We start from the raw sequence: 22,177 nt of genomic DNA, 5'->3' as shown, positions 1-22,177 counted from the left end.
TGAATCGGTCTACATTTGGGGAAGAAAACTTCAAATGCCAGTGTCTAGTAGGTAGGCTTTAATGTTGAGGCCAGCGATAAACTTTTGAGGACAACTATGCCATGGCTAACTTCTATGACATTTAAATTTGTTTTCATTTGAATCATTTCAGTCATAAAAAGGACAGACATTAATATAAAAGTAACCCAAGTTTACCACTCTGAGTTAGGAAATGTCAACATTTTTCTGTATTTGTTTCATGTTATTTTTGTTTGTAGGAATAAAAGCTTCAGGTACACTTGAAGCCACTCAACCTTCCCTTTTGCCAGAAGTAACCATTTTACTGAGGTTGGTATGTGGCCTTCTGTAGCTGCTTTATTCCTTACAACATATATTTATGTCTATAAAAAAGTCTAGTAATATTTTATGTGGTTTTTCATATCTGACATTGTACAATATGCCCCTTTGCAACTTTTCACATTGTTATGTTTGTGATATATCAATGTTGATACATGTATATATAATGTATTTATCTGTGCTTCATTTAATTTGTTATTTTAAACTGATGGATTGAAGGAAGAGCAACAACTTAATTATTTTTCTCCTCTGGTAGGCATTTTAATTTCCTGTAATTATTTCCTATTATCAACAGTTCTGAAAAGAACACTGTGTTACATGTCTCCTTGTGCAAGTATTTAAGAGTCTAAGATAGCTAACTAATAGTGGTATTACTGAATGGTAAGGTATGTACTTAAAATTTATGAGACAATGCTCCAAGTCTCTCCAAACTGGTTGTGTCTTTTGTATGCCATGTTAGACAAGTATTTGCATGTACTTGTCCAATTGCCAGCTAGTCGGGTTCCAGATCATCATTCAGAGCCTGGCAGAAGACAAGTCACATTTTCCAGCTGAAAGGGATACTGTGTTCTCTGCTGTCCTTGGTTTTTCCCTGTCTGAATGGTGCAACTACTCAAGTCATAGCACCCTATAAAGTCTATCTATTGTTTTTATTTGCTACTCTTTGCTCTTCCTGTTACTGAAATAAGGGGTGGGATTTGCTACATGGCCTTCCTCCTTGAATATTTGCTACATATAGTCCCATGCACACCTGCGATAGTCTGCAAAATGCAGTCAGTACCAGAGGAAGTATTTGCTTTCAAATCTCCTTGAAAGATTGATAAAGATTACTGGGTCATAGTCCTACTGTCTGTTTGAATTGAACAACAGACAAGATGTAAGGGTATTTTGAGTAGACTATTTGGTATCAATTCACATGCTAAAGAGACTAAAAAATGTGAATTGCACAAATATTGCAGGAGTCGTTTAGGCATTGGAGGTTCACTAACCAGAGGCCAGAATCCATTCGAGCATCAAGCATCAGTGTCTCATTTCCTCAACTTTACTCCAGACAGAAGATGCAAAATGAATCCTACAGGTGGTTATTTGAGGGAAACTATATCAAAACTATTTAATTCTGATTGCATTCCTGCTTGATAAATCATATATTTACTCTTTCAACAAATTAACCTCTTGCCTATCAAAAAAGGAAGTTGCATTGTGTTTGAGTTGCGTAGTCTGGGAGAAGCTAACCTTCTTTTCCATTACTGATCCATCAGCTCTCACTAGGTGGTATGGAAAGAGAAGACCTACAATTGCAGTCAATCTCAGGAGAGCTGGGATCAAGTTCTGCCACACAGAGCCACGTGGTGTTGGTAAGAAGGATGCGTTTCCCCTAGATGACTGCTGTATTGTTCAGGGTGAATGACTTAGAGGAACCTGGGCTGGCTTTTGGCCCTTTAATCCCCTCATCAGTGCAGTCCATTGCAGTGAGCACCCTGTCTGGCCATCCGCTGCATCTCTGTCTGCAAACAGGTGGTTACCTTTGATTACTGTGTTATTCCACAGAGGGATTTGGGAAGGAACAGTGTGAGATGTGAACTCAGATTTCCAACTTAGAATGCTCTCCAATACGTCTACATCTTTCCTACAAATACTTTTAAGTTCCAGGGAATTAAAATGCAGGTAAGTAACTGTATGTCCTATTTTGTTTGTTTGTATTGTATCAGTTCCATTTTTAAAATGTCATTATATTTTAATAAGTGTAGATCTTTGGCTGCATATTTTGTTGAACGATAGATATTCATCATAAGGCCTATCAGAGCTCTGTTTTTCAGACACTTATTTCCAACGTTTTTTATCTCAGCATGTAATGTTCCTGTAAACATTTATGTGTGTAAATCTTGGTCTGCTTTTCAGATTGCTTCCTCATTCATTCATTTTTACATATATGTATATATTGTATCTATTATGTGTCAGAGACTGTTCTGAATGATTTTGATATATGGGTAACAAGTATTTGAAGGGAACTCTAGAATTTCAGAAATGTAAACATTTCAAGGTTCTTTATAAATACGAGCAAATTTACACGCATAGTTTTCAAGTTACAGATGGTCTTCAAGCACCAAACATTTTGAGGACTAGTGTCTGATCTGTTGGAACTTGAAATGCCAAGACCCATCATTTCTTTGCTCCAGAGCTCAAAATATTAGAAAATACTTTAAAAAAACTGATGGCCAAATAGGGGGTAGCAATATAAGCTTTACTGAGATAAAACAACTGCAGAGCATAACTGTAACCTGAGGTCCACACTGCCTGTTTCTAGTTCCTCCCCATTGAAAAAAAAGGCCTAAGCAGAGGGAGCTGAAGAAGCTGGGCCAGAAAGAACAGATCCCTCCCCAGCCTAAATATAGACCAGAAGCTCAGAAGGCCATGGCAGCTCCAATTACCCATGAAACAAGTAACAAAAGACGAGGTGCAACTTGTGCACAGAAATCCTATGTACCCTTACCAGGGCCCTGGGCATGTCAGGCCCTCCCCAGCCAGATTACCTATACCCCTTTCCAGCTTCCTCCCCTCAGAGAGAGAATAAATGGGCTTATCTTCTGAAAGAAACGTGATAGAGAAAATTTAAGGGTAGTTCTTTTGCAAATACTCCATGAGAGTTACAGGGAGCAGTATGTTTTCTCAGGAAGAGCAAGATATCAAAGGCTTTCATTCCTGGACACTTATTGACTATGTAACATTAGACAATCTACTTAAATTATCTGAACCTCAAGCAGTGAGGATATGATACCCATTTCATAGTACTACTGCATAAATTAAAAGAAGTATTATTGTTGAGTTACTTCTCCTCCCTGTGGAGTTGTCAATTCATCGACAGGGAAAAAAGTCAAAACAGTTGTTTAATACATTACCTCATTGACTATTATAGCTACAGAGGTCATAGTGGTGAAATTGGAAATGCTGTATAGACGTTTTCATTATTAACCCAGAGTTTATTGAACTAAATGGCTCTTCTAGTCCCAATTGACATAAATCAACCACACATAATTCTATGAGCTTGCTTATTTTATTTATATGTAAGATTAACAGATTTCTTACTTGATAGGCTTTGGAGATGTGTGTTAGCTGTTGATTTTGGTAGCTGTGTAAACAATGGTTCTAATTTCTCCACATCCTTGGCAATACTTGTTATTTTCCTTTGTTCTGACTCTGGCCAACCTAGTGGGTGTAAAGTGACACTTTGTTGTGGTTTTGATTTGCATTTCTCTAAAGATTAAAAATAAGAGCGCATCTTCTTTGGGAAAATGTCTATCTCAGTCCTTTACCCATTTAAAAATTTGATTGTTGTCGTTGAGTTCTTTATATATTCTGGATGCAAGTCCCTTACCAAATATATGATTTGCAAACATACTCTCCCATGATCTCGGTTGCCTTTTCAGTCTTCTGTTAGTTTCTTTTGATGCACAAAACTTTAAGTTTTTATGAGGCATGATTTATCTTTTTTGTTGTTGCTGCTTACACTTTTGATGTCATATCTAAGAAATCATTGTCAAGTTCAAGGTTATAAAGCTTTATAGGTTTAGCTTTTACATTTGCTCTCTACTCATATTTCAGTTCCTTTGGCATATGATGTGAAGTAAGGGTCCAACTTTATTCTTTTGCAAGTGGATATCCAGTTATCCAAGCATCACTTGTTGAAGAGGCTGTTCTGTATTCATTGAATCACCTTGGCACCCTCATCAAAAATCAAATGGTAATACAGTTGACCCTTGAACAACATAGAGGTTAGAGGACACTGACCCTCTACATAGCAGAAAATTTGCATATAACTTTACAGTCGGCCCTCTGTATCTGTGGTTCCACATCTGGGAATTCAAACAACCTCGGATTATGAAGAACTATAGTAAGTATTTATTGAAAAAAAATCCATGTAAAAGTGGACCTGCATACTTCAAACCCGTTGTTCAAGGGTCAACTATTTATATAAGGGCAAATTGGAAGTTGATTGTATTCCATTGGTCTATGCTTATGCCAGTACTACACTATTTGATTATTGTATATTAGGAGTAAGTCTAGAAATTAGGTAGTGTGAGTCCTCCAACATGGTTCTTCTTTTCCAGTACTGTCTTGACAATTCAGAGTCCCTTGCAATTCCATATAAATTCTAAGATTGGCTTTCCCATTTTTTGCAAAAGGGGTTATTGGGATTTTGAAAGGAATTGCTTTGAATCTGTAGTTTGCTTTGGGAAGTATTGCATCATAACAATCTTCTGTTTCCCAATCCATAAATATGGGATGTCTTTTTATTTATTTAAGTATTTATTGATTTCTTTTAACAATGTTTGTAGTTTTCAGTGTACAAGTCTTGAACCTTAGTTGAATTTATTCCTAGGCATTTTATTCTTTATGATACTATCATAAATGAAATTGTTTTCTTAATTTCCTTATTGGATTATTCATTTCTAGTATATAAAAATGCAGCACATTTTTGAGTGTTGATCTTGTACCCTTCAAATTGGCTGAATTCATTTACTAACTCTAATATTTTTTGTGACTTTGGGGCATTTTCTATATGAAAGACCACGTCATTTGCAAAGAGTTTTTTCTTCTTCCTTTCCAATGTGGATGGCTTTTATTTCTTTTTCTTGCTTAATTGCTCTATCTGAAATGTTCAGGATAATGTTGAATAGAATGACAAAACAGGCATACTTTTCTTTTCCCTGATTTTAGGAAAAAAGCTTTCACTTTTTACCATTGAGCATGATATGAGCTCTGAGTTTTTCATAAATGGCCTTTATCATGTTGAAGAAGTTAACTTCTACTCATTTTTTTAAATTATAAAATGTGATGGATTTTTTTCAAATGCACTTTATACACTAATTAAGATGATCATGTGTTTTTTCTTCATTCATTTCAATAATTTTGTATATTACATTTATTAATTTTCATATATTGAACACTCTTTTTATTCCTAGGATAAATCTCACTTGTTTATGATACAATCCTTTTAATATATTGTTAGACTCAGTTTGCTAGTATATTTAAAGCACATTATCATCTATGTGGATAAGAGGCATTGGACTGTAGTTTTATTTTCTTTTGATGTATTTAACTAGCTTTGGTATCAGAATTACGTTGACATAATAGAATGAGTTAGAAACGGTAGCTCTTACTCTATTTATAGGAGAATTTTAGAGGATTGGTCTTCTTTTTTTGAATTTTTAAAAAATATTTATTTATTTGGTTGTGCTGGGTCTTTAATTGCAGCAGACAAGCTCCTTAGTTGTGACTTGCTGGCTCAGTTGTGGCATGCGAACTCTTAGTTGCAGCATGCATGTGGGATCTAGTTTCATGACTAGGGATCAAACCAGGACCCCCTGCATTGGGAGCATGATGTCTTAACCACTGCACTACCAGTGAAGTCCCTAGAGGATTGGTCTTAATTCTTTTTAAAATATTTGATAGAATAGCCCCAGACATTTTTTGGTGGGGAGGTTTTTGGTTACTGATTCAATCGCCTCACATTGAATTGATTCTTTTGTATGGTGTGAGGTAAGGGTTCAACTCCATTCTTTTGTGGGTGGATATCCAGTTGTTCCTGAACCAGTTCTTGAAAAGACTATTCTACGTTTTATGTACCATTTTATCTCATAAGGATGCCCAGCATCTGAGGCAAATTGTCTGGAGGATCATGATCCCAAAGCAAGTGGGGATAAGTCCCCCATCACATTGTTTTCTGTCAAAGGGTTTTCCTAAACTGAAGAGAGTTAAGAACTTCTTAGGCCTTTTCTGCTAGTACAGACCTTCCCTAAGACTGTCTTCAGAGGCCTTGAGATGAGCAATGATTTTGGCATGTGATTCTCCCCCAAACTGGGGAGAAGGCCAAAGTTTTCTTAAGCCACATGCTGCCTCTACTTTTGTCACGTCTCAATCACACACAACTTTTCTTATTCCTTTGGTTTTGTTTTATCTTAACTACTACACTAATATCATAAACATTATCTTTTCATCTCAAAATTTCCTGCTGCATTAGGATTTTGATTTGAGGCTCCTCAGTGCTGGCAGAGAAAACAGAATCTGGGGGTAGCCACGTGTTTACTCCAGAGTTTTGCCCTTTTGAGTTGAGCCTCCACTTTGGCCTCTGCAGATGGGGCCCTAAGACAAGAAAGATTGCCTTGGCTGTCCAAAGTCTCTAATAGCATCTTTCCTGTCTCCCCACAAAATTCCTCTTCAAGCCAAGGCCAGATTATAGTTTGCTTTGGTTAGGATCATAAACAGACTTTCTCTCACCCACAATTTGGTTCTCTTTGTTACTAACACTAGTAGCTAGAACCACACTTGATAACTCAAACCATCAATGTGAGATCAGCCCAAACAGCCATGGGACCTGGTGCCTGGGTTCCCTGACTCTTTTTAACTGGAGGTTGAATGCAGCCTTGGAATTGTCTTGGAATTGTCACCTCCCTTTCTCTTTCTCTTTCTGGTCCCTGCGGTTTGGTTATAAGTGGATTCAGCATCTTTCTTGGACTTGGCTGGCTCTCTCTATAGACACACAGGCAGAAGGGCAGGCCCTCTTTAGGCCTTGAATATGGGTTACCTCAAGTTAGCATTTTATCAGAATTCTTCATAGAATTGTACAGATATTAATATTTTAGTGAAAAACTTGCTATTTCTTTTGAGAACTTTTGTCAAAATTTTGGAAAAATGTATGGGCAATTTTAGGTTAGATTTGGGGAAATTATTGGTTTTCTGTCTATAGCACCATTGCAATATTCCTCAAGTTAAGTGTTTTTAGAGTAATAATCTCAATATTTATAAGAGGTGTAAGAGGAATTTAACAAAAAACAACCACCATTGTGGACATTTTTATCAGATGCCCAAGACGTGTCCTTGAAGCTTATCTAAAATCTGTTCAAAGAAATATGATGAATAAGGAGTATAAAGACCTTCAATTGGGAAGATAAGAAATGAAGATCATCACCTATGACTGAAGAAGACAGAGTCATCTACTATGGAAGCACCAAGGAAAAGGAAATTTGAATTAGAAGACAATGGGGTTGTCATCGCCTCCTGTAGAAATTAGCTGCACTGACTAGCAATGATCTGGAAGGAGCAAAATAAACCAGAGTCAACAAATGTGTAAGAGCAAATGTTGTAGTTTTATAAAACAAGTTGCATTTTTAAAACACATTACATTTGTGAAAACAAATGTTGCTATGTTAGTAACTATTTGTGCCTATTTTTTCTCTTGTATTGTTCAGGGTGTTTTAGTTTCAAAGCATGACAGCTTTTGACAGCATGGTGAGGGTTGGAGGTCGGAGAGAATGTGCCCAGACCAGGAAGAACAGAGCTGAGGTCTCTGACTTCATTGAGGGGCCAAACTCCAAGGTGGATGATCAGCAGTTTTGTAAGCAGTATCATTCAAAGGTTGGTGGTAGGTCTGGTTGTGATGCATGAACTTTTGATACGTAAGGAGCTTCAATTCTATAAGAGGCTCAGTCAGCATACAAAGCGTATTCACGATGGAACCATAATACGGGTAAGCCTGGAGTGGGGAATCTCTTGTGATAAGTACATCACAAGAACATAGAGAAGCAAGTTCCAGTCATTTGAAAGTGTTAAAGCAGGCAGGTAGCTAGATATGAGCAGAGAAAGGAGGGCACGGGCCAGGTGGCAGGAAACCACACATGTTGGGGTGATCAGTGTCCTGAAGGCAGACAAAGAAAGACGGGAAAGCAAATCTCCGGCATCCTAATGTAATTTTTGCTCATTATGTTCTCATTACAATAAAATTAGCCCTGCAGATAGGAAGTTCCCATCATGCACCAAGGCCATGACCCTTCCAGTAAAGACTAAATAAGGACAGGGGCTCCCCTCGTGACACAGTGGTTAAGAATCTGCCTGCCAATGCAGGGGACACAGGTTTGAGCCCTGGCCCAGGAAGATTCCACATGCCACGGAGCAACTAAGCCCATGCACCACAACTATTGAGCCTGCACTCTAGAGCCCGTGAGCCACAACTACTGAAGCCTGCACACCACAACTACTACCGAGCTTAGAGCCCGTGCTCCACAAGAGAAGCCACCACAATGAGAAGCCCATGCACCACAACAAAGAGTAAGCCCTGCTCGCCACAACTAGAGAAAGCCTGCGAACAACAGCAAAGACCCAATGCAGCCGAAAATTAATTAATTAATTTAAAAAAAAAAAGACTAAATAAGGACAAAAATCCCTCTTCCCCTTGTGAAGGTGGAGCTGAGATGAAAATCAGGGAATACAACCCCAAACCCCTCCTTCCCCAATGAGTATTCTGCCCTTTCATTCTATGCCTCACATAACCAGCTTGCCAAAGAAACTCAGGGCAGCTACTCACCTGAGCCTGGCCGCTGTCCCCTGGAGAGTGTACTATTGCTTAAATAAATCCTCACTTTACTTTCTTATCCCTGTCACATTTCTGAATTCTTTATGTGACAAGACAAGAGCCTTTCACTGGGAACAAAAGGATACTTTGTTAGAATTAGGAACAGTGATGTGATTCCAAAAATATAGAGAAGGTTTGGCCAAAAATCTATTCCCAGCAAGAATGTGAAACCAGTAGGAGTGGGTAAGTAGAAATCTGAAACGCAAACCAAGGTGTAAAGATCTGGCCATATGGCAGAATGCCCAAAAGACTGGTGATTCACGGGCACATGTGTGTCCAGAGGTCACCCCAACCACATGAAATGAGAAAATGTTGCTTCCATATTCATAAACAAAGGACGTTTCAGCCATCAAGCCATCACATTACAGCTGCTCCCAAAGGTGAGCACTGAGGGAGCTCATGATGGAGACAGGATGCCCCCCATCTAGCAGTCAGCCACTGAAGCCACCCCTAATGATCCTGAGGAGACTCAGGATGAGAAAGCACAGGATCCTTGCCCCAGAGAGCTGAGGTGCATATCAAAGGAATGATTTCAGTGATCCCAGACTCTTACATCTTCCCATACATAGAGAAGTGCTAAATTCCTTAACCTGAGATGTCTGGTTTTCTTTAACTAACAGTAATCTTTTGATGTTCTGACTACCTGGTCTTTGTTACAAAAACTCCTATAGATCCTGGCCCCTCCCTTGCCTCTTCGAAGCAGTCCCTCAGAGCATCTGAGATGCTGTCTCCTAGGCTTAAGTCCTCAGTCTTGTCTACCAAGTAATATATAATTCTCAAGTTTTAGGTTGTATGTTGTTTTTCAGTTGACACTGCCCAACAAATCTCAGAACTGACCAATGAATAGGGCAGATTTGAGCTTTGTAGCTGACTTTGTACAACATCTTAAGGTTTAGTGTTTTCTAAATTGATTTCTTAAGTTACTTCTTATGGTCAATTAAGCTTAAAAATTATATATGCAAAATTTCCAACTGACGGATTTATTAAACTTCTATAGTAAGTTAAAACAAACAAACAAGCTTTGTTTATCCCAGCATTTTCTAAATTTCCTTAAGAAAGGAATCCTTGAAATGTATTTTGGAAAATCCTGCTGTAATCAGCAGATGAGACCCAGCAATCTAATCCAGAGGGTTTCTAGCTCCTCACACCCATTGCTAAAAGCATTCACTGCACTCTTTACCTCCCTGTTCAGCCCCTGAACTTGGCCCTGAGACCCCACGCACCAAGATTGTGGAAGCATTTTCTTTCCCAGAGAAGTAGATGTCATTTATCTCTTGTTGACCTTTGCATATATCATTCTCTCAGCCATCACCTACTACCAGATTAACTCCTACTCTCTCTCTCTCTTTCTTTTTAAGCTATCACTCCCTCTCAGGAAACTTCACATCACCTCCCTGATCACTCACTACCAAATCTGCATGCAGTGTCACTCTTAGGTGCTCCCCAGCTCTCTTTCATTAAGTAGGGATTTATTGAGACTCTATTTTGTGCCAGCCTCTTGGGTTACATCAGTGAACAAAACAAAGCATCTGACCTTAGCATCTATCTCCCTAGATGCCTGTCTTACATACACCTCATTAGATCGTCAAGTATCTACTTTTTTTTGTCTATCTCTCATGCTTACTCTAGCTGTGTAAGAACAAGATCCATCCAATTCTTTCAGTTTTATTCCCAAAACCCAGCATCACTTTTATGATGTTGTAGTCATTCAGTAAGTGCTAGTCAATGGCTATGAGAAACAATCATACCATTTCTTATTAATTTTTCCTTTTGTTTGTCATAGTTTCAAATATCAAAATCTTATCTGGGAAGCTATCTCTAGGAGGTCAAAATAATTTATAGTGCAAATCTCTTCATCAGATCTCAGCAATAATGGAGAGAAGCTCCTGGACTTTACCAAGTTCTCCTTGGTCACTCCTCTGGTTTTTGGCAGTAAAGCCCTCCACCATCTCGTGCTCATATTTCCTAGAGTAGGAGGTTGCAATTTTATTAGCTTTTCTAACAACTTTCTACTCAATGTATAATTTTAGTGAATTAAATAAAAGTAAATGAATTTATATTGAGATTTTTGTTGACCATGCTCAAGTAGCCTCTGTTCCCTTAAGCTGTCAGTCACCTTGGGCTGGCACAGAATGTAGCAAGAACAGAGTCCAGATTTTGACCAATTTGAATTAAATCCTCCCTTTTCCCCCGGGATCTGTGACTTTGGGAAACTTACTTAACATTCTTGAGACTTACTATCCTCATTTGCAAAACAGGAATGACTAAGCTCCTTGCTAACCTCATAGAATTGTGTGAACATTCAAAGAATGTGGAAGGTGACAGACCTCACACAGTACTGCCTGACATATAGTAGAAACTCTGTAAATGTTAGTTTCTTATTCCTCCCAGGAGGGTGACTTTCCTTTTACGGAAGGGGTGGGGGAAAGAGATATGAGACTGTCAAATTGTGGTGAGAATGTTAAATGAAGGCATCTTCTTGTGCAGATGTTAGGTCTCCTGTAGTTCAGCCTTAATTATTCAGAGGACTGAGCTGGAGGAACTGGAGGTAAATGCATCATTTAAAAAAGTTATCTGCTTAATCTACAGGGGTTCTTTCACTTGCTTCAGGCTGTAATTAAGACTTGTCTGAATATACACTAGTATTGTAATCGAGGTACAAGAGGAAGAAGATGAAATGCAGGAAAAACAGAGCTTCCAGCTTTCTTCTGAGTGAAAGATTGCTCACTTTGGAGAACAGAGTGAGCCTTCAAAAAGTGCTTACCATGTAAAGCAATTATACTCCAATAAAGATGCTAAAAAAAAAAAAAAGTGCTTACCAGGGGAAAATTTTAACATTTCCTTTTAACTACACAAGTAACATCAATGTGCTAATTATTCTAAAATGAGCTCGGAATTTTCTGTATAGTTACGCTTTATGAAATACTTGAGCTCCATTACACCAAGAAATAAAATGCTGCAAATTCATTTCTGTTAATTCATGCACGATTGAAGCAGGGGCTGGTGTGAAGCCTCCAGAATATGCATATTTTGGTTGCTTTGTTCTTACTGCATTTGTAGTTAAAGGTTTACAACAACAAAAAGCTGTAAGTACATTGGACTCATAACTTTTATGAACTGTTTAAATGCATAATGAAGATGATTCATAAACGTCTCTAATTATATAAGCACATCACTAAATACGGATTATAAAATATCTTGTTTACTTTTTCTATAAACCCACCATAGGTAAAAGAATATTACGAGCATAGCATCTATTTTGTGTAGGATGGAGATTGGATCTAATTTTTACTTAAGAAAAGTGGCCCTGTGTCATTGGGACCATTTTTTCTTCAATTGTTTTTTCACCAAAATCAGAGAAATCATTCTGATATCATCTCGGTGAATATAAGTGAGGGCTTCAGTTAGCTGAATTTCTCAGTTAAAGCTTTAAGCTAAACCACATTAAAAATAATTCCTCTTTGAAAATCTTGTTAAAATATTTAAATCAAGCCCCCATGGCTCCATGCCCCACAGAGAAATGCAACAAAGCCGTTATGATACTAGATCTTTATCTGTCTCACTAAGGATTTTGTGTGATATGAAGGAAGTCATAATAGCCATTATCTAATGATCAGGTACTATATGCCAAACATACTTGCAGTTGCTTGTCCCACACCCCTTCTCAACCCCTGCCCCCCAGGAATCCAGGAATGAACCTCTGCAAGTATGTGCCAGGCAATTAAGAGGAGCTCAGGACTAATTGTGAACGATTTTGTGAAGTAATTTGTCAATGAACATGTTACCGAACTCAGCTTCAGCTGCTTGCTGCTGCTCAAAAGCCAATACTTTGAGAGACAAGTGTCAGTAGAAAGGTAAGGTGCTTTAATCAGAAAGTCTGGCAATCTGGGGAGAAGGTGGGCTCGTGTTCTAAGACCAACTACAAAAATTCTGCTCAGCCATGACAGTTTTTAAAAGAAAGTAATGGGGGGAGGTGGTAAGAATCTCAGTGAATCATTGAGGCAGAATGTTGGGTTCTGCATCCTTCTCCGTTGCGTGCAGACTGGCTGACTCTCTCTTCAGATGTTATCTTGCCCACATGATCTGTCTACAGGATTCCTTGGGGAGGGGTGGGGGTGTTGGGGGTAGAGAGCTAGTCATTTTTTAACTGCTTAATTCTTGATTCTTTTTTTTAACCAGGAAAAGAATCAACAGGTTAGGCAAGGCATGTTGTGTGCTCAGGAGAGCATAAGTTAGGAGTTAGGTTAACTGACTAGTGATCTCATTCCTATAATTAGGTTCTTTCAAAGTTAGAGGGGGACAGAAATGGGCAAACAGGAAAGGGGCAGAAGAGTTGCTTTCCAATATATTGTGTAAGGCTTTTACAGTAAACATCTCCAACCCACTGCAAACTGTCCGTGGCAGCATTAATTATCACCCCATTTTACAGGTGAACAACTGAGACTCAAGGAGTCTAAGTCATTTAGACATTGTAACACTGAGAAAAAAATAAGGACATTGGGTTCCACGCCACATTCTAAAAATCCAACCTGGGTTGTTTCCAGTGCTCAAACCATGATGCAGCTCCATCTGCCAGAACAGGCTCACTGGCCTGGATTGCAGGAAACTCAAGAGCTAGAGGGATTTCATGGGTTTGGGTCAACCTCTGAAAGATGTGTGTCTGTTTCCACATTAGGATGATCTTTTGTCTGCTTCTAAATTGTTTTTTAGCAAATACTTTTGGTTAACTGAGGTTGTGATTAGTTGTGTTCTCATTAACTGGTGTTTAATTAATGAGAATCTGAACTCTCAGGCAAAAAGAGGGCCAGACTTTAGATTTCATAGACCAGGTTTGGAAACTCTAGGGCTTACAGAGTAACAATGAAAGCAGCTCTTTTGTCCCTTTCCTGTTTCCTATTTCTGTTCCCCTCTAAACTTAAAAATCTAACTATAGAGAGGGATACAGACCTCAACCTCCTGTCTTGATGATTCACTGAGATTCTCTCTCTCATTGTTCCCTTTAAAAACGCTCATAGCTGAGCAGAATCTTCGGAGTTGGTCTCAGGACACAAGTCCATCTTCTTCCCAGATTGTTGGCTTTTCTTTTTCTTTTTTCATTGTATTTATTTATTTTTTAACATCTTCACTGGAGTATAATTGCTTTATAACACAATGGTGTGTTAGTTTCTGCTTTATAACAAAGTGAACCAGCTATACATATAAATATATCCCCATATCTCCTCCTTCTTGCATCTCCCTCCCACCCTCCCTATCCCACCCCTCTAGGTGGTCACAAAGCATGGAACTGATCTCCCTGTGCTATGCAGCTGCTTCCCACAAGTTATCTATATTACATTTGGTAGTATATATTAGACCATGCCACTCTCTCACTTCGTCCCATCTTACCTTCCCATTCCCCGTGTCCTCAAGTCCATTTTCTCTGTCTGCATCTTTATGCCTGTCCTGCCCCTAGGTTCTTCAGAACCACTTTTTTTTTTTGATTCCATATATATGTGTTAGCATATGGTATTTGTTTTTCGCTTTCTGACTTACTTCACTCTGTGTGACAGACTCTATGTCCATCCACCTCACTACAAATAACTCAATTTCATTTCTTTTTGTGGTTGAGTAATATTCCATTGTATATATGTGTCACATTTTCTTTATCCTTTCATCTGTTGATGGACACTCAGGTTGCTCCCATGTCCTGGTTACTGTAAATAGAGCTGCAATGAACATTGTGGTACATGACCCTTTTTGAATTATGTTTTTTTCAGGGTATATGCCCAGTACTGGTATTGCTGGATCGTATGGTAGTTCTATTTTTAGTTCTTTAAGGAACCTCTATACTGTACTCCATAGTGGCTGTATCAATTTACATTCCCACCAACAGTGCAAGAGCATTCACTTTTCTCCACACTCTCTCCAGCATTTATTGTTTGTAGATGTTTTTGATGATGGTCATTCTGACTGGTGTGGGGGGATACCTCATTGTAGTTTTGATTTGCATTTCTCTAATGATTAGTGATGTTGAGCATACTTTCATGTATTTGTTGGCAATTTGTATATCTTCTTTGGAGAAATGTTTATTTAAGTCTTTTGCCCATTTTTGGATTATGTTGTTTGTTTTTTTGATATTGAGTTGCATGAGCTGATTGTAATTTTGGAGGTGAATCCTTTGTCAGCTGCTTCATTTGCAAATATTTTCTCCCATTCTGAGGGTTGTCTTTTCATCTTATTTATGGGTTCCTTTGCTGTGCAAAAGCTTTCAATTTTCATTAGGTCCCATTTGTTTATTTTTATTTCCATTTCTCTAGAGGTGGGTCAAAAGGGATCTTGCTGTGATTTATGTCATAGAGTGTTCTGCCTATGCTTTCCTCTAAGAGTTTTATAGTGTCTGGCCTTACATTTAGGTCTTTAATCCATTTTGAGTTTATTTTTGTGTATGGTGTTAGGGAGTGTTCTAATTTCATTCTTTTATATGTGGCTGTCCAGTTTTCCCAGCACCGCTTATTGAAGAGGCTGTCTTTCTCCATTGTATATTCTTGCCTCCTTTATCAAAAATAAGGTGACCATGTGTGCATGGGTTTATCTGTGGGTTTTCTATCCTGTTCCATTGATCTATCTTTCTGATTTTGTGCCAGTACCATACTGTCTTGATTACTGTAGCTTTGTAGTATGGTCAGAGGTCCAGGAGCCTGATTCCTCCAGCTCTGTTTTTCTTTCCCAAGTTTGCTTTGGCTATTTGGGGTCTTTTTTATTTCCATACAGATTGTGAAATTTTTTGTCTAGTTCTATGAAAATTGCCGATGGTAGTTAGATAGGGATTGCATTGAATCTGTAGATTGCTTTGGGTAGTGGAGTCCTTTTCGCAATGTTGATTCTTCCAATCCAAGAGCTTGGTATATCTCTCCATCTGTTTGTATCATCTTTAATTTCTTTCATTAGTGTCTTATAGTTTTCTGCATACAAGTCTTGTTTTCTCCTTAAGTAGGTTTATTCCTAAGCATTTTATTCTTTTTGTTGTAATGGTAAATGGGAGTGTTTCCTTAATTTCTCTTTCAGATTTTTCATCATTAGTGTATAGGAATGCAAGACATTTCTGTGTATTAATTTTGTATCCTGCTACTTTACCAAATTACTTGATTAGTTCTAGTAGTTTTCTGGTAGCATCTTTAGGATTCTTTATGTATAGTATCATGTCATCTGCAAACAGTGACAACTTTACTTCTTTTCTGATTTTGATTCCTTTTATTTCTTTTTATTCTCTGATTGCTGTGGCTAAAACTTCCAAAACTATGTTGAATAATAGTAGTGAGAGTGGACAACCTTGTCTTGTTCCTGATCTTAGTTGAAATGTTTTCAGTTTTTCACCATTGAGAGCAATGTTGGCTGTGGGTTTGTCATATATGGCCTTTATTATGTTGAGGTAAGTTCCCTCTATGTCTATTTTCTAGAGGGTTTTTATCATAAATGGGTGTTGAATTTTGTCAAAAGCTTTTTCTGCATCTATTGAGATGATCATATGGTTTTCTCCTTCAGTTTGTTAATATGGTGTATCACATTGATTGACTTACGTATACTGAAGAATCCTTGCATTCCTGAGATAAACCCTACTTGATCATGGTGTATGATCCTTTTAATGTGCTGTTGAATTCTGTTTGCTAGTATTTTGTTGAGGATTTTTGCATGTATGTTCATCACTGATATTGGCCTGTAGTTTTCTTTTTCTGTGACATCTTTGTCTGGTTTTAGTAATAAGGTGATGGTGGCCTCATAGAATGAGTTTGGGAGTGTTCCTCCCTCTTCTATATTTTGGAAGGGTTTGAGAAGGATAGGTGTTAGCTCTTCTCAAAATATTTGATAGAATTCACCTGTGAAACCGTCTGGTCCTGGACTTTTGTTCGTTAGAAGATTTTTAATCACACTCTCAATTTCAGTGTTTGTGATTCGTCTGTTTATATTTTCGATTTCTTCCTGGTTAAGTCTTGGAAGGTTGTGCTAGATGCTGGCTTTTCTGATTAAAGCAACTTTCCTTTCTATTGACACTTGCCTCTCTAATTATTGGGTTTTGATTGGTGAGCAGCTGAACCTGAGTTCAGTAGCAACATCAGTATGAGAAGGATCTCAGCCTAATACAACTGGGACAGGTGGATGTCTATCTAATTACTAACCACACAGACAACTGAAATTAAAGTAGTTGGCTCTAAAAACATTGCCAGGAGAGTGAAAAGGCAAGTTCACTAATCTTCTACACTAAATCTTAATGCTTTGGAAGGCAACACTTTCGAGGGCAACTATACAGGTTTCAGAGTTGGGCAAACCTGAGTGCCAATCCTCGTTTTTATAACTGTGCAACTTTGAGTCACTTGATCTTTCTCAGCCTCAACTTCCCCCTTTATATAAGTGGGAACATACACCTAATTTCTCCAGTTGAGATAAGGAAAGAAAATAATATGTATGTAGTATTTACCTAGACATAGGATTTTGTCTCTAAACTCTGTTTTTTTGTCCATATGATCTGTCTGAATTCTTGGTTGAACTGAAGAATCATCACCATTTGAGATTATAGTCATCTGAAGTTTACATTAACTACATGTAATTTATTTGGAGAATCATGCGTCCTCTAAAGATTTGTAGCTTGCACCATCAGTGAGAGTTGCCAAGACTGCGAGAGATGAAGAGATGTATATATTTCCATGTTCTGGCCCTTGGACCAGCTAATAAGTCCCTGTGGGGGATTCTGAATGGGATTGATTTTCTTTCAACCCTAAAGTTAGAGCTGGGCCTGAACCACAGCTACAGAAATAGGAAAAGTGGGAACACAGGCCAGCAGCCTGGCATGCTGTTCCCAGGTTCTCTTCTCTGGAAGATGGGAGGTGCTGGCATATTGCTTTAAGCCACACCTGTATTGAGAAGGGGAGATATAATTTTCTGATGCTCAAAGAATGTTATTATTCAATTTTTTTAAAAAAATTAAAGTACTCCTAATTTAAAAAAAATTTATGGGAGTATAGTTGATTTACAAATGCTGTGTTAGTTTTTGCTGTACAGCAAAGTGATTCAGTTATACACATATCCACTCTTTTTTAGATTCTTTCCCCATATAGGTCATTATAGAGTATTGTGTGGAGTTCCCTGTGCTATACAGTAGGTCCTTATTAGCTATCTATTTTATATATAGTAGTGTGTATATGTCAATCCCAATCTCCCAATTTATCCCTCCCCTCCCCTTTCCCCCCACCCTTGGTAACCATAAGTTTGTTTTCTACATCTGTGACTCTATTTCTGTTTTGTAATTAAGTTCATTTGTATCGTTTTTTAGATTCCACATATAAGCAATATCATATGATATTTATCTTTCTCTGTCTGAATTACTTCACTCAGTATGATCATCTCTAGGTCCATCCATGTTGCTGCAAGTGGCATTATTTCATTCTTTTTTATGGCTGAGTAACATTCCATCGTACATAGGTACCACATCTTTATCCATTCATCTATCGACGGACATTTAGTTTGCTTCCATATCTTAGCTATTGTAAATGGTGCCTCTAAGAACATTGGGGTGCATGTATCTTTTTGTATTAGAGTTTTCTCCAGATATATGCCCAGGACTGGGATTGCTGTATCACATAGTAGCTCTATTTTTAGTTTTTTAAGGAACCTGCATACTGTTCTCCATAATGGTTGTAAAGTACCCCTAATTTTGAAATGATTAATAAATTGGTTTACCATTCAGAAAGTGTTATACACACACACACACACACACACACACACACACACACACACATATATATATAAAATAAGAAATCTCCAGAAATTTTCCTCCATGTTTTCACTGGTTTTAAGCATATAAAGAAAATTCGTAAAAGTGGTTTCATTGTCTCTCTCTACTTCAAACCTATATTGCAGTAATACTTACAATTCACAACTGCAAAATATTGAGTGTACCCCTCTAGAAATGTATGTGAGGAAATGTCAACATATATGCACACACATACACAGAGGGATATCATTTTAGACATATTGTTCTGTCACTTGAGTTTTGCTTAATAATACATGTGAACAAATTAATACATAAAGACCTTTTAATTCTTTTTATTGGCTGCATAGTGTTCATTTTATTAAGATTTATGTTTTCTCAAGTACTAATGAGTTTGAATAGATATTTAATATCTTTCTGGCTAGGAAATGAATCTACTGCAGAGTGAGCTTTTCTCTAATACATGCCTACACTCCTGAACTCAGCCAGACATGTAGAAAGCCAGTATCTCTGATCACATGGAAACAGGGGACCAGGTGTGTGCAAGGCCAGGTGTGTGTGTGTGTGTCTGTGTGTGTCTGTGTGTGTGTGTGTGTGTGTGTGTGTGTGTGTGTGTTGTAACACCTGCTATGGACCAGCAAGGCCATGTGGACACATTCCTGGTGTTTGCTCTGGTATTCATCCCTGCAAAAACACGTATTTGCCTAAATGAAATTAAATTAATCTTAAGTCTTTTTTTCTTTTACTTTTTAAGCAACTTTTATTTGAGAATTTCTCAAAATATCTTAAATTAATTTAGAGACACTCTAAAGAATGTGAGAAAAGGGTTATTATAAAGTAAGGGCTTAGAGTTTCTTCTTTAGAGAAATTCATTCATAGGAAATCATATCTAGTTCTCAATTCCAAAAAATAGTCCACAACTCAATTGGTATTCAGTCCAGAGTTATTAAACATTTGTGACATACCACAACTAGGCTGGTATTGGTATACAGAAATGAAAGTTTTATTCCCAACTTTCCAGGAGCTCACAGTCCAGAGGAGGAGGAGGTGAAAAGTAAAGACATAAGCATCATACAGTGAACTGAATATTTTAGAACCAGTAAATATTGATTACAGTGGGGACCAAGGGCATGAGAATGTTTGGGGTCTGTCTTCATAAGAGCTATAAAAGCTCTCTGGAAAGAAATTTGCTCTGTGTGTGTGTGCTCATGTGTATGTGCACATGCGTTTGTATGTTCAACTTTATTGAACGTACAACTTTATTGAATTCACTGGTCTACAAAATACATGGCCAACTCCTGCCCAACAATTTTAATACAATTGCACCACACTGAAAGCCAGAGAATGAAGAGACAGATTACAGACTAGACTGTAACTTAATTGTGGAACAACAGAAAAAAGAGGGAACTAGAGAGAGCTTAAAGATGGCGGAAGAGTTAGACGCAGAGATCACCTTCCTCCCCACAAATACATCAGAAATACATCTACAAGTGGAACAACTCCTACAGAACACCTACTGAACGCTGGCAGAAGACCTCAGACCTCCCAAAAGGCAAGACACTCCCCATGTACCTGGGTAGGGCAAAAGAAAAAACAGAGATAAAAGGATAGGGACAGGACCCACACCAGTGGGAGAGAGCTGTGAAGGAGGAAATGTTTCCACACACTAGAAGCCCCTTCGCGGGCGGAGACTGCGGGTGGCAGAGGGGGGAAGCTTCGGAGCCACGGAGAAGAGCGCAGCAACAGGGGTGCGGAGGCAAAGTGGAGAGATTCCTGCACAGAGGATCGGTGCTGACCAGCACTAACCAGCCCAAGAGGCTTGTCTGCTCACCCGCCAGGGTGGGCAGAGGCTGAGGGCTGAGCCTCGGGCTTCGGAGGTCAGATCCCAGGGAGAGGACTGGGGTTGGCAGCGTGAACACAGCCTGAAGGGGGCTAGTGGGCCATGGCTAGATGAATGGGATTCCGGGAAAAAGCTGGAGCTACTGAAGAGGCAAGAGACTTTTTCTTCCCTCTTTGTTTCCTGGTGCACAAGGAGGGGGGATTAAGAGCACCACTTAAAGGAGCTCCAGAGACCGTTGCGAGCAGCGGTTAACAGCGTGGACCCCAGAGACGGGCATGAGACGCTAAGGCTGCTGCTGCCACCACCAAGGGGCCTGTGTGCGAACACAGGTCACTGTCCACACCTCCTCTCCTGGGAGCCTGTGTAGCAGCCCGCCACTGCCAGGGTCCCGGGATCCAGGGACAACTTACCCGGGAGAACGCACGGCGCACCTCAGGCTGGTGCAACGTCTCTCCGGCGTCTGCCGCCACAGGCTCGCCCTGCACTCTGTGCCCCTCCCTTCCCCCCAGCCTGAGTGAGCCAGAATCCCCGAATCAGCTGCGCCTTTAACCCCGTCCTGTCTGAGCAAGGAACAGACGCCCTCAGTCCACCTACATGCAGAGGCGGGTCCAAATCCAAAGCTGAGCCCCTGGGAGCTGTGCGAACAAAGAATAGAAAGGGAAATCTCTCCCAGCAGCCTCAGGAACAGCGTGGATTAAATCTCCACAATCAACTTGATGTACCCTGCATCTGTGGAATACATGAATAGACAACAAATCATCCCAAATTGAGGAGGTGGACTTTGGGAGCAACTATATATATATATATATTTTTTTTTTTTTACCTTTTTCCCTCTTTTTTGAGTATGCATGGGTACGCTTTTACGTGTGATTTTGTCTGTACAGCTTTGCTTTTACAATTTGTCCTAGGGTTTTCTGTTTTTTTTTTTATTACTTAAAAAATATTTTTTCTTAATAATTATTTTTTTATTTTAATAACTTTATGTTATTTTATTTTATCTTCTTCTTTCTTTCTTTCTGTTTTTCCTCCCTTTTATTCTGAGCCATGTGAAGGACAGGCTCTTGGTGCTCCAGCCAGATGACAGGGCAGTGCCACTGACGGGGGAGAGCCAAGTTCATGACACTGATCCACAAGGGACCTCCCAGCTCCACATAATATCAAATGGCAAAAATCTCCCAGAGATCCCCATCTCAACAGCAAGACCCAGCTCCACTCAACGACCAGCAAGCTACAGTGTTGGACACCCTACGCCAAACAACTAGCAAGACGGTAACACAACCCCAACCATTAGCACAGAGGCTGCCTAAAATCATAATAAGGCCACAGACACACCAAAACAGATGACCATACGTGGACCTGCCCACCAGAAAGACAAGATCCAGCCTCACCCACCAGAACACAGGCACTAGTCCCCTCCATCAGGAAGCCTACACAACCCACTGAACCAATCTTAGCCACTGGGAACAGACACCAAAAACAACAGGAACTACAAACCTGCAGCCTGCGAAAAGTAGGCCCCAAACACAGTAAGTTAAGCAAAATGAGAAATACACAGAGAAATACACAGCAGATGAAGCAGAGAAACACACAACAAAAACCCACCAAACCTAACAAATGAAGAGGAAATAGGCAGTCTACCTGAAAAACAATTCAGAATAATAATAGTAAAGATGATCCACAATCTTGGAAATAGAATGGAGAAAATAAAAGACACATTTAACAATGACCTAGAAGAACTAAAGGGCAAACAAACAGCGATGAACAACATAATAAATGAAACTTAAAATTCTCTAGAAGGGATCAATAGCAGAATAACTGAGGTAGAAGAACGGATAAGTGACTTGGAAGATAA

The sequence above is a fragment of the Leucopleurus acutus genome (genome assembly GCF_964270905.1).
Source record: "Leucopleurus acutus genome assembly, chromosome: 6".
In the NCBI taxonomy this organism is placed as follows: Eukaryota; Metazoa; Chordata; class Mammalia; order Artiodactyla; family Delphinidae; genus Leucopleurus; species Leucopleurus acutus.
This window is presented reverse-complemented; position numbering follows the sequence as displayed.